The sequence below is a fragment of the Artibeus jamaicensis genome, unplaced genomic scaffold, assembly GCF_021234435.1.
Source record: "Artibeus jamaicensis isolate MK-2021 breed Jamaican fruit bat unplaced genomic scaffold, CSHL_Jam_final contig_1410, whole genome shotgun sequence".
In the NCBI taxonomy this organism is placed as follows: Eukaryota; Metazoa; Chordata; class Mammalia; order Chiroptera; family Phyllostomidae; genus Artibeus; species Artibeus jamaicensis.
In genome coordinates this window covers 2,312,930-2,325,314 of record NW_026521281.1, presented here as the reverse complement: position 1 = coordinate 2,325,314, position 12,385 = coordinate 2,312,930, and the positions used below count along the sequence as shown (strand labels likewise).

General features: G+C 38.9%; 1 pseudogene; it reads left to right on the top strand.

Annotated features, from left to right (window-relative positions):
• The first annotated feature begins 3,001 nt into the window (after positions 1–3,001).
• Positions 3,002–3,770, top strand: LOC119055483 (spindlin-3-like; annotated as a pseudogene).
• Positions 3,771–12,385: the final 8,615 nt, after the last annotated feature.

The following is a 12,385-nucleotide window of genomic DNA, read 5'->3' as shown; positions in this document are numbered from 1 at the left end:
CAGAAAATTGAACTTTTTGGAAGTCTGATAACAACAAATTCTTCAGCCTGACCAGTAAGAGGGGCGAAACCAGCAGCTGGCAGAGCGGGGTAGCACAGGAAAACTCGGTCAGACGGACTCAGGCGTGCGGAATCCAGGCGCAGGGTTGGACCTAGTGAGTGACACAGAGAGTGACCTCAGGGAAACAGCGAGGGAGCAGGGCTGGGGGTTGACTGTGGTCACGCAATTCGTGCGCAGATAGACAAGCGAGGGAGTGGGTGATTAGACGGGACCCAGCAGGCCCCAGCAGCGAGCAGCAGCAGAGGGTACTGCCATTTCCCTGCTCTGACCCCACCTCCACATACAGGGTCATAACCCAGTGACTGTGAGTGGCCTGGCCCTGGTGAACCACCTAAGGCTCAGCTCCTCACCCAGCATCGTGAAACGGCACAGGGGGTCGCTATTTCCCCGCTCTGACCACGCCCCCACATATAGCGTCATAACCCAGCAACCCTGGAGTCCAAGGCTCCCCTCCTCACACTTAACCAGCATGAACAGACCAAAAATGGCTCAAGAAGATCTCAAAGCCCCAGAGCTATAAATCTAAGCGATGAAGAAATAGCAAAACTCCCAGACGCACAGTTTAAAACACTGGTCATCAGGATCCTCACAGAACTGGTAAATTATAGCCACAAATTAGAGAAACATATGAAGGTGAAACTAATTGAAATGAATGGAATTGCACAGGAAACCAATAGCGATGAAAAGGAAACTGGGACTCAAATCAATGGAGTGGACCAGAAGAAAGCAAATAATGGCCAAACAGAAAAGAGTGAAGAAGCAAGAATTCAAAAAAATGAGGAGAGTCTTAGGAACCTCCAGGACATCTTTAAATGCTCCAACATCCGAATTATAGGGGTACCAGAAGGGGGAAAGGCACAGCCACCAGTGGAAAACTTATTTGAACAAATAATAAAGAAGAATTTCCCCAGTCTGGCAAAGGAAACAGACTTCCAGGAAATCCAGGAAGCTCAGAGAGTCCCAAAGAAGTTGGACCCAAGAAGGAACACACCAAGGCACATCATAATTACATTACCCAAGATTAAAATGAAGGAGAGAATCCTAGAAGCAGCAAGAGCTAAGGGGACAGTCACCTACAAAGGAGTTCCCATCAGACTGTCAGCAGATTTCTCAAAAGAGACCTTACAGGCAAGAAGGGGCTGGAAAGAAGTATTCCAAGTCATGAAATCCAAAGACCTACAACCAAGATTGCTCTATCCAGCAAAACTTTCATTTAGAATGGAAGGACAGATAAAGTGCTTCTCAGATAAGGTCAAATTCAAGGAGTTCATCATCACCAAGCCCTTATTATATGAAATGTTAAAGGGACTTATCTAAGAAAAAGAATTTAAAAAAAACCATGAACAGTGAAAGGACAGCAAACTCACAGTTATTAACAACCACACCTAAAACAAAAGCAAACTAAAAGTGCAGCTAGGTCAGGAGTGGAAACATAGATCCCAAGGAAGATCCCAAGGAAGGTTAGCAACAGGGGAGTGGGAGAAGGGGGGAGAAGGTACAGAAAATAAGTAGCATAGACAGTAGCTAGAAAATAGATGGGGGGGCAAGAATAGTATGGGAAATATAGAATCTAAAGAACTTGAGACACATGGTCATAAACTAAAGGGGGGGTAATGGTGGGGACGGGGGGTAGGGTAGAGGGGAATGAAGGGGGAAAATAGAACAACTGTAATGGCATAATCAATAAAATAAATAAATAAATAAATAAATAATTTAAAAAATAAAAAGGCAATGGAAAGTGTTAATTATATTTTGCTGAGGTGTTGAGGAAAGGGCGGTGAACTTATACTTACTTTCTTCATGTCAATTTTCAGTATTTCACACCATGCCCTCATTATGCATACAATTCTTTTGCAATCAGTGGAGGGGAAAAGGGAGAGAAAAAGAGAAAATAAAAAAACATTATTGTGAAGTCCAGAAATTACCAATCAGTGAAAATTGCCTAGGGATAGATGGTATACAAGGCACTAGTGCATTTCTCTCATTCTTCCACAAATCCCTTTAAATGGCAAGGAAAAGCAGGTTTCTGAATATAAATAACTCCAGAAAAGCACCAAGTAAAGGAAAGGGCGAATTCCTAGATGGAAAACAGATGGGGCAGGGGCACCGATGTGGGGGTTGGGTGGAGTAGGAGTGAAGAGCCTGGGGGCCCTGAACTGGAGAAAGGGAGGCTGGGTGGTTGGGGGTGGGGTAGTTGTGGGCCAGACTGCTCTGGAATTTGGAAAGGGGCAGGTCCAGGAGGGGACCAGCACTTGCCCAGCCCGGGACAGAGGTGGATGTGAGAGTTGAGGGAGGAGGACACACGTCTTTTGGCAGGAAGGGAAGGCCTCTCTCCCGGCAGGAAGCAGCGCTATGAAAGGAGGGAGGAGACTGCTGTAGCAGTAGCAGTTGGTGGGATCCCATGTTGCGTTTAGGGAGGCAGAAGGCCAGGGATCACTGTGCCGTTTGTTCACAGCTATCCTCCTCATGGCATTCCTGGCTGCCTCCTAGACATGCTCCACATCTATGGATTCTGTCCAAGCAGCTTCAACAAGCTCCCAGCCTGGCTCCTGCTGATCCTCTTTTCACACAGGATCACAGCGCAGGCAGCAGAGTAGTGCTGTATATGGGCATGTGAGGCCCACAATCCTTGGTTTTGGGGAGTCTGGGCCATCTAGCATAGATGGTGTTGGAAATCGGGCAGAGAGAAGTAGGGGGTGCCCCCTATTTCTTTAACCCTAACAGCAACTCCCTCATTCTAGCTAGCTGGAATGAACTGGGGAGGAAGGTTAGGCCAGGATATCTTGATTTCCAGCTTTTCTGTGTAACTTTCAGGAAATACTTATGCGTGGGTGCACAGAGTGAACTACTTAGGAGATAAAGCCCATTGTGTCATGCATTGAATTTATTTTTTTCTCAATTTCTTTTCTTGACCTGCATTGCTACTATACTCCTCTCAGGCATGAAGGCCCTGTTTGGAAAGGTGGCTGTAGGGCAGCAGTCCAGAACAGGCTCAGGGCATGTCAGTGTGCCTGTTACCATGATGAAGAGAAAGGCTTGACACAAGAATCACAGGAGCAGACCACTTTCCCAGCCTCAGAGGAACATTGTGGGCTGCAGAATTTAGCACTAATGGAAAGATGGGGATAAACCTCTAACAGTGGAAGGGAATTGTCCTGGATCAGTTACCTGCAAACCCCTGTCTGTATCTTATCAAATATGATGGATTTGACTGTGTTTATGGATTGGAACTGCACAGAGATGAAAGAGTGTCATCACTTGAAGTCTTTCCTAATAGAGTTTCATCATCTAGGATCAGTGCTACATACTTAACAGGCATTATTATTATTTAAGCAGTGGAACATATTTTTGAGACAGAGGAAGGCTGTAAAAATTAATGGACGGGGATGGTCTTAGCTCAGGCACCTGTCATGAAAACATGGTTTTACATTACCTATGAGAAGGATTCTGTATTATATATGTACCAGCTATTAGATGATTATAAAGATGGTGACCTACATATCCTTCCTGATTCCAATGATTCTTCTGCAGAGAGGGAGCCAGAAGTCATAGACACCTGAGTTGGCAAACAGGTGGAATATGCCAAAGATGATGGCTCCAAGAGAACTGGCATGGTCATTCATCAGGTAGAAGCAAAAACTTCTGTGTATTTCATCAAGTTTGATGATAACTTCCATATCTATATCTATGATTTGGTAAAAACATATTAGAGGTCATCTAAAAATTTGCCAAATATGTGAGACTACTTGTAAAATCTGTGTACACACAAGGTCTTGATTGCTTTCAAATTTGTAAGAGCCATCTTCTCCCTTTCTTAATACTTTTGCCTGCCCCCCCCCCAAAAAAAAGAAAAGAGGAATTTCAACTCAGACACTTTTGGAGGAAACGTTTTGCCCTTCTCTCTATTTTTATAGGTTCCTTCCCATGGGAGAATGACTGATTTATCTGATTAGTAAGAAGGGTAGAGTCTAACATCCATGGCCCATACTTTTATCTAGAGTGGGGTTAATATATTAAATGTAGATGAACACCTATTGCCTCGTTCTTTTGGGTGCTTAGACTTTCTGCACTCATTGAACTATTACAATTTCTCAGGTATTGGGTATGACTGGCTAACTTTCTTTGAAACTTCAACACTTTTACCCAGGTAGCTTCAAAGTGTAATTTAGGGAAGAGTAGGATCCCATTTTGCTCTCCTCTCCAAGTTAAATTCTAACTGCACTGAAAGTAAGACTAACATATTGCTCCCTTTCTGAACCTTGCACCTATTGTCCAACTTGTCTCAAAATCAAGACAGTAATTATTTTTCATTTCAGTTTATAAGCATAGGCTGAGAAACCTTATAAAGTTGATAAGGACAAGCACTTGGGAACCAGACTCCAAGTGGAGAAATCCAGGCTGTTCACCAATGGCATCAGGGGCTCTATTGTCTACAATATCTCTGGGTAGGAACTGTAGAAATGGAGTGGGTTTTAACGAACACAGGCTGTGCAGGCAGACTTTAGCACAAGTAAGCTTTGCCAACCAATGGAGCATTAAGCCAGGCTCTGGCTAGAGTTCTCAGTCACAGGGTAAAGCCTGAGTTTAGCAAGGGTGGTCAGGCCTATCTAGACCTCAAAATGAAAGAGCAAAAATCTGGATTCAGGCTGAGATACAGATTTCTTTCCTGTACCAATACCAAGAGTGACTCTTTGAGAAATTTTAGATTAGGTTTTAGATTTGAATTTTAGGGGACTTCCAAATCCCAGCAATATATGGTGGGCAAGGCACTCACCAAAATATGAAAGGCTGAAAATAGTCTTAGCTTCCTTACAGAAACTGGTAGGTGCATCTATTATGTTGTCCTAGCAGAACTGTGGAACACATAGGATAGAATCAGTGCTACATGATTAATAGCCTTAATGATGTTTTAAGTACTTAATGCTGGTACTGGTAGATAGAAATCTAATAGGTACTTACTATTTTTTGTTTTTCAACTTTATTCTGTTTGTGGGCTGGTCCTAAGTTAATCATGCAGATAAGGATGAACCCTATTGCAGCAGAAAAATAAGTAACAGAACGGGTACTACACACCCCCTTATTGAAGGCATTGGTGAAAGTTAATCAAAGCTTGGGGGGGGGAGTTGAAAAATAAGTAAGGTTTTGGAAAGAAGCACCTGACAAAAACACTTTCTTACTGAGTTTCTGTACAAGCTCCATTAGGGGTAACAGACAGGCCTTGAACTTATGCACATTTGGGGCTGGGACTCCTGGTAATACAATCAACCACTTGGGAAATATCTTCCAAATTACTTCACAGGTCATGGATTCTGGAACACAGGCACAGACTAGCATCCTGCTGAGTATGAGACCAAGAAAATATTTTCTGTTCTTCCATGTTTTGTCTGTTTACTTTTCTTCCTCTCAGTACCACTAAGTCTCCTATTTAGGGATTTGACGACAGCAATTTAGGTCTTCACTACCCAATGTACTAAGTCCTAGAGACATAAATTTGTTTGTGATATCGGTTTTAGTGGCTGACAATTAGTGTGCTTTCTAATTTTTTCAGATCTGTGGTCATTTTTTTCTCCTACTGATACTGTGGACTCTTAAAAATATATAACATGGCCCTAGCTGGGTGGCTCAGTGGACTGAGCACTAGCCTGTGGATCAAAGGGTCACCAGTTCAATTCCCAGTCAGGGCACATGCCTGAGTTGTGGACCAGGTCCCCAGTGGGAGGCAAAACACATTGATGTTTCTCTCCTTCTCTTTCTCCCTCCCTTCCCATCTCTTAAGAAAAAAAAACTTAATGCTTTCCAGTTCCATCCATGTTGTTGCAAAGGGTAGTAGCTCCTTCTTTCTCTCTGTGCTGCATAGAATTCCATTGGAGGGAGGGGGGAGATGGGGCGGGGGGGGTGGGTGGGATGGGAGAAATAGATAAAAAAATGTACTTGAAAAGTAACTAAATAAAATTTATTATAAAAAAAGAAAAAAAACTTAAAACATGCAGTTGTGGTATTAGATTAATTCAATCTCTAAAGGCCTGAAAGAACTATACATAATCAAAAGGAAGACAGTCCAGATTATGCCTACTAAGGAACCTCACATCTGTCCAGACATCTTTGTGAGATCTGTATGGCTGAAATGAGAAGAAAAAAAAAAGAAATTGCAAAAGGCAAAATTTTAGACTTTAATTCCTTTGGACTTTAAAATAGTAATTTAGTTAGGAGCATTCCTTTCTTCCTTGGAATTTAATAGTTGGAGCGGGGTTTATATACTTCATATGAAGGCATTCTCATTGTGTTGATGATGATATTAATCTTTGGAGTATTGGATGTGCTGTCTTTGGGGCTCATTGTGTAGTCTTTGTAAGGTTTGTCACATAATGTGGCTTGACCTAATTATAAATTAGGGACAAAATAGTGAATGAATTTTCAGCATGGAGTATAATGCAGCCTTGGAATGAATTTAATTAGTGTTCTATTATGACTTATTTCAGAGCTGTTTAGGGTCAAAAACAAAACTGCTCACTAGTTTTCCTCTGATGGAAGCAGTACATTTCTAAGGTACTACTGGTCTCCCCCACTGGGGTCAGCCAAGCTCTCTTTGTTTATTATAGTCTTGGGTGTTGAACACTATGGCTCAGAGAACAAAATGTCCGTTTGTATGATGGGATACATCTTATGTTTTTCTTCATGTTTCTGACTCAAAAAAAAAGACTTTTCAAAAGTATTTGGAAGAAAACTTCTACCCATTTCTACTTGCCTCTTATTTAGTCTTCCATATGGTAGAAGGAATCACTTGATAAAATTGCAAAAAAAGGGTATTATGGATAAGCAGCCTAGGCCCTTCTTGGCTTCTAGACTCATTCCTCACAGCAAGGTATGGGAAAGAATGTAGTCCTTCATTACATGCATAGGTAAATGTCTACTTTAGACTTGGGGTAGAAGTTCATTTCAGGCTCAGGTCTAAACCATGGTCTCAGATCAGTAATAAAGCTGGTATCAATTTTTATTATTTAAAAAATGTTAATATATAAATTGTTTTTGGAGAAAAACACATGTCTCTGGTAAAAATGAAACAGTACAAAGAGGTGCAATAAAAGGTAGGTCATCTTTTCTCCTTCCCACCCTTACCTCAGTCCTTCACTCTCATATTCCAAAAGTAACCAGTTATCAGTTACTATGTATCATTCCAAAGATAATCCACATATTTACAAGCACATTATATGTGTGTGTTTATCAGTTTTTTTATACGAATAGTGGCATTCTATTCATGCTGTAGTTTGCTTTTTCATTTAACAATGTATTAAAGCTAATATTTAATCCCTCTTTGATTCCTGTGTGTATTGTTTAGTTGATTTAACTATAAGACATTAATCATAGAAATTTAAGATGATGCAGTTTAATAGAAAGATATTCTTATAAGTACTGCACATGAACCGGTTGTGCCACTGGAGCTCCAAATAACCACTATTTTACATAATACACAAAAAAATAACTCAAAATTGATTAAACACTGGAATGTAAGATCTGAAACCATAAAACTCCTAAAAGAAAATATAAGCATTAAGCTCCTTGACCTTTGACTTGGTGATGAATTTTTTTGATTTGACACAGAAAAGGCAACAGTGAGAAAAATAAACAAGGGGACTACAGTAAGCTAAAAAGCTTCTGTGTAGCAAAGGAAACAATCAAAATGAAAGGAAACCTACAAAATGGGAGGAAATATAAGCAAATTATATATCTGATAAGGGATTAATATCCAAAATATGTAAAGAACTCAAACAATTCAATAGCAATAAAAAACAACCTGCAAAAATATGGACAGAGAATCTAAATAGATGTATTTTCCCAAAGAAGACATACAGCTGGCCAACAAGTAAGAAAAGGTGATTAACATCAATAATCATTAGGGAAATGCAAATCAAAACCACAAAGAGATACCACCTCCCATGTTTTAGAATATCTATTTGAAAAAAAATAACAAGTATTGGTGAGGATGTGGGGAAAAAGGGAACCCTTGTGAATTCTTGACTGGAATGTAAATTAATTCAGCCACTATGGAAAATAGTATGGAGGCTCCTTAAAAAAAACCCTAAAAATGGTATTACCATATGAGTCAGAAATTCCAGTTCTGGGTATTTATCCAAAGAAAATAAAAATACTAGCTTGAAAAGATATATTCACCCCCATGCTCATTTTAGTAGTTTATTGAGTTTACTTGGATACCATTGATTTGCAAAACCATATAGGTTTCAAGTGTAAAACTCAACATATTATTTATATTACTTATAATAGCAAATATAGAAGCTACCTAAGTGTTCATGAATAGGTGAATCAAATGTTTATTATACATACAACAGAATATTATTTAGCAATAAAAATAATAAAATATTGCCATTTGTGACAACATTAAGAGAACTTGAGGACATTATGCTAATTGAAATAAGTTAGAGGAAGTAAGTAGCTACCTGTTCTATAGAAAATAATAGAATAAGTCAGACAGTAACTAATCACCATGACCTGCCAATTTAGGAATTTATTATATCACCTTGCGAGGTTACTTTCTATACAACCCCTTTGTCATGCACAATTCCCCATTGTGGTCATACATTAATCTGAAGGATGCATTTATGTATAACCTTGTGGTTAGAAAGTGTGGTCTCACAGCACCCGGAAGACTCATTCCTAGGAAGTCTCACTATTGATGTTTTGTTGAAACAGTGGACCACTGGGGATGGAGAAATACTGGATTTATAAGGTATGAGTGAAAACTAAATTTTCGCTGAAAAGGAAGGTAAAGGTAAATGAAAGCCAGTCAGGTCTTGTGGACTTCATTGTGGAAAAAAAAAAAACAAAAAAAAACCCTGCTCTGGGTCATCTCTTTCCTGTGAACTATCATGATCCGAGTTTTGCCTTCTGTTTTATTTTGCCGTATATGACATATCATTTACATGAGCCATAGAAAGAGTATTAAAAGCTATATTATTCAGTAGCAATATTGTAAGTGGCTTCTTTCAGTAATGTCAGCTTGTAAATTCCTTCTTCTAAGTTCAGCTCAAATGCACTATGTTGATACCAGGGAGCTGGAAAAAACCAAGCCACCAACTTGGGTTTCCTAGAGCCCATAGCCCTAACTATTTGTTTAATTTACAACCATTGTTTGCTCACACATAATACATTAGGAGTTTTTCATCACTTATTTTACAATGCTTCCCCTGCAATTTAACATTTAAAAAATATTTTAAGGTGATCCAGGAGCCCTTCCGGAACACCATAAAGTATATATACATAAATTTTAACCCTGTAAACCTCAATTTCCAATAAAAACTAAGGAGGGTATAAAAACCCAAATAAAAACTTAAACTATTGTAATATCACTAGCAGACAGAAAAAGACAATGAAAATGAATTATGAGTTTGATATTGATCTGTAGATATACAAGCCTTGTCAATGTCTTGGGATAACTATTTAAATTTGATGTCAGTAGTTTCTCATTCTAGAGGAGACTTTGATGTCTGTTGTTGGAGACAAGTGTCAGAGGGTGTCTTTATCTTGTAATAAAGGTAGTAAAGTTGCTGGGTTGGGACTGCTACATCAGTTAAAGTAATATCATGGGCAGAAAGCAGGAGTACTTTATAAGATATCATTTGGCTGACTGAGTAATGCTGAATATCCTGAGAGTGTAGCAGAGATTCAATGAAATTAGGAACATAAATGGTTAAAGTGGAAACCATAACTATTTCTTCTATTTATTTGCAAACATGGCTGTAGCAGAGATGGGCTTCATACAGGGAGAGAATTCCTTTGCTACTGAGTCTAATTACTGGCTTTACTATCCTATAGGCCTATGATGAGGTGAATGTTTCTGACTGAAGACTCCTAAAACATTTCCTTTTTTTTCATGTATGAAAAGGAAGAGAGAAAATTTATAAATAGGGTGTCCCCAAAAAGGAGCTTTAGATAATTGTTCCTTTAGAGATTCTACAACTTGTTTCACTTCAGGATTCCATTGAATTTGACCAGCTCAATCTGATTTTAATAAGGCATATAGAGGTTAAGCTATTAATGAAAAATTTGGAACCCAGTTGCCAACAGTATCCAGTTAACCCCACACAACCTCTAAGCTGCTTCTTGTTTTTGGAAGAAGAAAGGATAGGATTCTTCTGAATATTTTCAGGATTAATTAGTAGCCCATCTTTAGATAGAAGATGACTTAGATATTTATTTCACTTGGAGCAAAAAGAATTGAAGCTTGTCCTTTGAGACCTTATGTCTTTTTACAGCTAGCTGTTGTAATAGGTAAATTGTGTCCTTTGGGGAATCTAGTAATGTCCTAGAGCATAAAAGTAAATAATACACATATTGGATTAAAGTGGAACCTCTGGGAAAATCACAATCATTTAGTCCTGGCTGGTGTAGCTCAGTGCATTGAGCGCGGCTGGCAAACCAAAGGATCACCTGTACAATTCCCTGTCTGGCCAGGTCCCCACTAGGGGACGTGTGAGAGGTAACCACACATTGATATTTCTCTTTCTCCTTCCCTTCCCCCTCTCTAAAAATAAATTTAAAAAATATTTTAAAAACATAAATCAGTCTTTAGTATCTGAGAGAAATAGGTTGGACTCTGTATATCCCTGGGGCATACAGTCCAAGTAAATTGGCAATCTTCCCAGCTGAAGGCAACAGATATTAACTCTGTCTACAAAAATGCCAAAAAGGGCACTACATAAATATATTACTGAAAAATAATTGGCAGTCCTCAGGAATGGCTGATAATAGGGTGTCTGGACTTGGAACCTTAGGATGTCTGGGAATAACTATTTTATTTACAGCTCTGAGATCTTTCAGGTACAAATTTCCATCCTTTACCATTGAGTTTCTTTACTGGAAGAATAGAGCAATTGCAGGGGCTCATATGTGGAATTATAAGCCCCCCTTTAAAGTAATCTAACATAATGAGCTAATTTCAGGTAGTGCATAAAGAATTAACCCATTTACATTGCCCCGAGAATACTCTGCAGAGCTTGCTTGTAGCTACAGCATTTACCTGCATATAACTCACAGATTATAGCCCTAAACTCACCAACAAAATATCTCACTTTTATTATTTTTCTACCACTCTAGTATATCAATAACCTTTAGAAAAAATGACATGATTCCATTTACAGCATTCTTTTTTAGTACTGGCAGCAAGCTGCACTTTTTTGAGGGTTAAAGGATACTGGTGAATATTAGGTAAAGATGAAGTATTGTCAATAGTTTTTTTTTGTTTTTTTTTTTTTACAGGAGTGGCTGATTTGATCTTCCCAATATTTGTACCGGAAAGAGCCCAGAGCTCCATAGAAACGCCCTGCAACTAATGTCGACTCTCTGGATTCATTTACTCTTGTGGAGGTTCCTTGAAAATTATTATTTTTCTCAATTGGTTCAGCATCTGATTCATTTAGTTCTAAATACATTTCACCTGTTGGAGAAATGTGTATGTAGGTGTCATGGGTTTCAAAAAAGTCTCATCCTATCAAGTGAATTGGAGCAGATTTGACTAGCAAAAACACATTACCCTGGAACATTTCCTAGCTGAAAGGGAATAGGTTCTGATTTTAAAATGAACATTGGTTGATTGGATATCCCTATCAATTGTAAAGGCATTTTACTCCAAGGGGAAGGGCAACTTAATTGGGTAGGATTTAGAACAGATAAAGTATCCCCAGTATCCACAAGAACCTTATTAGTGCCCCCTTTTATGGTAATTCACTCTCTCCTATAAGGAGATAGGGAAATGCACTCTGGCCATCCTCAGAGCAACCCGTGCTTGCTCATGATTCCTTTCTGTTTCTAAATCCCATTTCAGCTTTCTACAACCATTTTTAAGATGACCTGGCTTTCTAGAGTAAAAGCAGTCTTTGCCTTCTACTTGTTGGAAAAAAAGGTTTGGCGGGACATCTGACATGATTGCTTAGTTGCTGGGACTGTAAATTCATAATTTTAGTAGTTGGATCCTTTTCTTCTTTTTAAATAGTTTTAAATAATTGTTTGGCCAAATTTGCTAGTTAATCAGTATATGTGATTGGCCATTTTTTATGTTGTTTAATCAGAGTTACAAGCTCTGCCTCTAATCCTTCTGGTAATGCTGAATTGAGCATTGGATCTTTTTTTTAATTAATTATTTTTTTCAAATACAGTTTTCTGTCTATTTCTCCCATCCCAGCCTACCCCGCCCCTGGATCATTTTTAATTACTCTTAAAACTGTTTGGAGGCAATTCTGAATATTGTTTGAAACATTTTGAAAATGTTCAAAGAAAGCATATATGGTTTCATTAGGTTTTTATCTACATTGCT